This window comes from Electrophorus electricus, chromosome 16 (assembly GCF_041902795.1).
Source record: "Electrophorus electricus isolate QZ-2024a chromosome 16, ASM4190279v1, whole genome shotgun sequence".
In the NCBI taxonomy this organism is placed as follows: Eukaryota; Metazoa; Chordata; class Actinopteri; order Gymnotiformes; family Gymnotidae; genus Electrophorus; species Electrophorus electricus.
In genome coordinates, this window is record NC_137512.1 from 6,955,001 (window position 1) to 6,960,000 (window position 5,000).

The 5,000-nt window shown below is 54.8% G+C and overlaps 1 protein-coding gene across 10 annotated transcripts in view; it reads right to left on the reverse strand.

Annotated features, from left to right (window-relative positions):
* tenm2a (teneurin transmembrane protein 2a) overlaps positions 1-5,000 on the reverse strand; it is a 195,750-nt gene that overhangs the window by 97,877 nt on the left and 92,873 nt on the right. The gene's annotated exons all lie outside the window — the stretch shown is intronic.

A 5,000-nucleotide genomic window follows, 5' to 3' on the forward strand; every position in this document is an offset into this window, starting at 1 on the left:
CGTAATAAAGGCTGTAGGATGGCACAGTAGAGGAAGAACTACCAAATATGGTCATGTCAAGTGGAAATCATCATAACACATCACATACCACATATGCACTAGTAAGAGATGACCCGGGGTGTGTGTGTGTGTGTGTGTGTGTGTGTAGTTATGGCCATGAGGCAGCGTATCATATGAGTGATCTTTAACAGAGAGAGCACGTAAACGGTGAAGAATGGTAATCCATGCAGCTACCTCTGTATTCACCACCCTCGGCAAACTCATTTGTGTGCATACGTGTGGAAAGCAAACACAGGACCCCCCCCGAAACCCCACTAACACCCCACCTCCCCCATCTCGCTTGCTCTCAGCTTGAGGCAGGCATGCTCAGATGGACTGATTTACAATGCAGCCGGGCCCGCCATCAGGGCCTGTGACTCCCAAGAGTCACGGTGGGCCGAATCCAATCTCCCCCCGACCTTGGGTCTGAAGGACGGAGGCAGAGAGAGAGAGAGAGAGTTTCAGAAAAATGATGATGAGAGAGAGAGAGAGAGACAAAGATGGAAAGAGAGATGGTGAGAGCCACCGAGAGATGAAGACGGAAAGAGAGAGAGAGAGAGAGAGAGAGAGAGAGACAAAGATGGAAAGAGAGATGGTGAGAGCCACCGAGAGATGAAGACGGAAAGAGAGAGAGCGAGAGAGGGATTGGGAAGGGATTGGGAAAATGAGCCAACGTACATCATCTGTTTCCTCCGGCGCCGAAAAAACAATGAGGACACCACATCCTTACACATTCCGGCCAGAGTGTGTGTGTGTTTTTTTTTTTTGTTTCCTCTCTTCCCAAAATCACTTCCAAATCACGTCCAATTTATTTATTTTTTAACAGCTCCCGAAATCCCTGCTTTTTCCCCGCAGGTGGCGCTGAGCCTCCACCACCCCGCCGTGGCGGGATGGCGCGGTGCGAGGTACGAGGAGGCCCCGCCGCGGGACAGAGCACCGGCGTGCGGCCCTGGGCGGAGGCCCTTGGTTGGAGCGTGAGTCAGGGAGCGGGTGGATGAGTCCAGACCATTCTGTCACAGATCCTCTGTGAGGGATGTGGATATGCGTGTCTGCGTGTGTGTGTGTGTGTGAGACAACGAGGCTGATTTGACTGGAGAGTGCATTAAGCAGTGGAGAGCTTAGCGGTTTAGCTGAGCTAATGACTAGTCCCCTCACTCCACATGCTAATCGATAGCACATTTACAGATGGTCTTTTCCTTCTTCCTCGGCACGGACACGCGCGCACACACACACACACACACGTGCGCGTGCACGCGCTACACACACAGCTGCTGCAGAGTGCCTGCTCGTCACATGGCATCGACAGGCTGCACCTAGGCTCTGGTTACACCCGCACAGGGCGGACAGACTGGCCTTTAAAACACCCAATGGTCCCGCAAACAAACAAAGGCACACACACACAGACACGCATACACACACACACACACACACACATACACACATACACACACGCATACACACACACACACACACACATACACAAGCATACACATATATGCACACACGCACAAACACGCGCGAACACATGCGACATGCCTTGCTTTTTGGACGACAATAAAAGATCCACGCTTTGTTTTGCCACAGGACACAGTTAACGTGCTCAATGTTTTTTTGTCTTTCTCTCCCAGTCTAGCAAGAGGAGTTTTATCAGTAAACTCGGCCATTAAACTGTTGCTCCTCCATTTACCAACCTGTCAAGCTAAAACGTTTCCAGCGGAAACGTCGCCTGCCATAAAACCCAGCGCTCCGATGGCCAGCTACGAGATGGGTGCGTTGGCGAGATTCGGAGTTTTCGCTGAACGGAAACGGAGACTGGCTCGGCGCCGTGAACCAAACTACCTAAAAAGCCGAGACCCAGGGACGTGACTGATTACAGCCACAGAGCGTCACCGCCGGAAGGAGCTGACAGGTCACACGGCTCCGGACAACGCAGAGGGGTCAGGCAAGCTTCCTATATAAAGCGAAAGTTTGCACTCCCTCCCTGCGTCGGGCTTGCTTTCTCTCTCTCTCTCTCTCGCTCTCTCCCTCCCTCCCTCTCTGCCTCCCTTTGTTGCTCTCATCCTGACGCAAGCGTGCCGGGATGGGCCGATTTACAACGGAGCCGGTTCCTGCAGCCAGGCCCAGACCTCCCAAAAGACCTACAGGGAGGGGCTGAATCTAATCTCTGCCCGACCTTGGCCCTGAAGGACGGAAGCAGAGAGTGAGAGAGAGAGAGAGAGAGAGAAAGGAGTCGAGGGATACAGACCTAATGTACATCATCTGTTTCCTCTGGCACTAAGAACAAACGCTCTTAGAGAAGATGAGGACACCACGTCCTCACACGTTGGCTCAAGGTTGGGGGGGGGAACTGTTTTTTTTCACCAAATCGCCTTCTGCAGGGCACGCTGGTTCCCTGATGACACGCCACCGCCCAGACACGGTCGAAGGAAACAGTCGAAGCCCGAGAAAGTCAGGGCCGTCTAGGGGTGAGAAGAACGCAAGAGGCCTGAGGGTGGATGATTGGGGGAGTCAGTCAGAGAGTCTCGAGCAGAGAGTCTTTGGGCAGCGTGGGACGCCATCGTGTCCGGAGCTCTCGTCTCTGGATCCCCAAAGTGTGAACAAGGGAGCGCGCGCGCGCGTGTGTGTGTGTCCGTGTGTGTGAGAGAGATGCAAATGAAGTGGGTGTCCACACCATACGCAGGTTCATCTCCGTCTGCCCGTGCGCACGCCCATGACCATTTCCGAGGCTCGCCCCGAGGGCTCGTGGGTGATCCAGCCTCTCTGCGGCGATCCCCACACAAAGCAGGAGCGCCCTCTCCCCCTCTGGCTCCGGCCGGTCTCCTCCGGCACGGACGTGAGGAAGAGCGCTCTGCCCGATCGAGGGATATCCACACGGATCGAAAGCAGCTGGGGGGTCACGACACCTAATGCTGGGAAATAGGCCTTTGTTGCCGCACGACAGCCGGGAGCCGCGCGGCTGAACCGGAGCCCACCTGCGCGCTCTAGTTCTTCTGGATCTGGGTGAAAGGAGACGACCGGGGGCCGAGGCCAAGCTCGGAGCTCGAAGCCAGAGCGGAGCAACCATTTGTAAGGGGGCTGCCACGTGTCATGCCCGTAGACTCCAGCAGGGGGGGCTGATGTCCGGCTAAAGAGGAGGTGAGGCACTCAGAGAGGTATAGGGAAGGACGGGAGATTGAGGTGGCCGGAACCCACAGGATTAGCCCAGTTGATCGGGCTGTGCTTCCTATAGATACCATCTCCGAGCGTGGCCTTATCTACGGGCTCACAAAGGGACCGGAGACGCGAGGGACAAATGCTGGGTGGTTAATTCCTTAAACCCTCCCCTCAACACACACACACACACACACACGCGCGCACACATGCACACACACCCGCACGCACACGCGCGCACATGCACACACACGCGCGCACACGCACGCACACACACACACACGCACACACGCGCACACGCGCGCACACGCACGCACACACACACGCACACACGCGCACACGCGCGCACACGCGCGCACACACACGCACGCACACGCACGCGCACGCACACACACGCACACACGCCCACGCGCACTCTCTCTCTTTTTGGATTACAGGAATACATGAATCGCAAACTTGGGGATGTCCGCGGGCACACTGTGAGACTTGTTTTGGTTCTCGGTGATCACTCACGAATTTTGTGCGTGTGACGCACGCGTGCGCGCATGTGTGCCAGCATACGCTAGCGTCGCTCGCTCAGTCCAGAGACCCAAGCAGAAGGATTTGACTCTCCGGTCTCTGTAAACGATAAATCCACACATTTTAAAACAATAACAGAATATCTGCTTCATCTTCGACTTCAGTCCTCCCACGAACTAATGAGACGATAATAAGCTGCCCTGGGCCACAGGGTTAATGGAATTCGCATTTTCAATTAAAAATTTCTCTCTTTTTCCGTCTCTCTCACGCTGTTCCTCTGACTGGAGAGAACAACGGCGTCCCCGCTGACACAAACAAACCCTGGCTTTCCGGAGTAAACAGACCCAATTAAATGTTGCCTCTCCGTCTTGCCGCCCGTTGCTCGGGGTTTGGCCCTCGACCCGTCTGTCCGGACACGCTGGCTCCGTGTGTCGCGGAGTCACGTGCGGCTCACGTGGGACGCGTCTGAGTCAGTGATTGTGACGCGGGGGCCGCGTTCACCGACAGAAAGAGAGAGGAGAGCGATGGATGGAGAGAGGGATGGAGAGGAGGGGTGTAGAAGAGAGATGGAGAGAAATCTCTCCCGAGCCTCTCTCCTCTAGCTGTGTTACGTGGTTCCTGTCTTCCTGTCTAATTCTAGATCACAGCAGCTCCCGGCTGAGCGCGGGTCCTCGGCGGCGCCGCTATTCCACCCTGGGTGACCAGGCCGCTGAGATGCTGGAGTTTCGTTCAGGCACTGTGCAGGCTCCTGACCAGGAGTGAATGATGCACTCACAGAGCTTCAGTAGACCAAAGCAGGAGTTTGAGCTTCTCCTTGACTTTTTTGGAGGATTGTCCTGCGTGGACACGTGCGCGCGCGCACACACACACACACACACACACACACACACACACACAGCCCTACACCAGTCCTCTCTCATGGACCTGTTCGCTCCGCCCTTGCACAGACCCCCAGAGGCGTCCGATTACCACCGCGACAGCCGGGATACCCGGAGAAATGAGCAGGAATGTAAATGACACCAGGGTGAGATCTTTCATGAGTGTGTGTGTGTGTGTGTCAGCAAAAGTCAGCAAAAGATAGGGAGAGGAAGTGAATCCCTCAAATCCCAAAGAATAGCTCGATCTGAAGAAATAAGAGCAGTGCCCGTCTCACAGTCCCACAAATTTAGGAATTTCGTTTTTGTTTTTTTTTGGTTGAAAACAGCTGGTGGAAAAAAATAATTATATTTGAGCATTATTTTGGCCTGATCCATTATCACGCGAATAACATCCCCATACCGTCGTCCCACCCA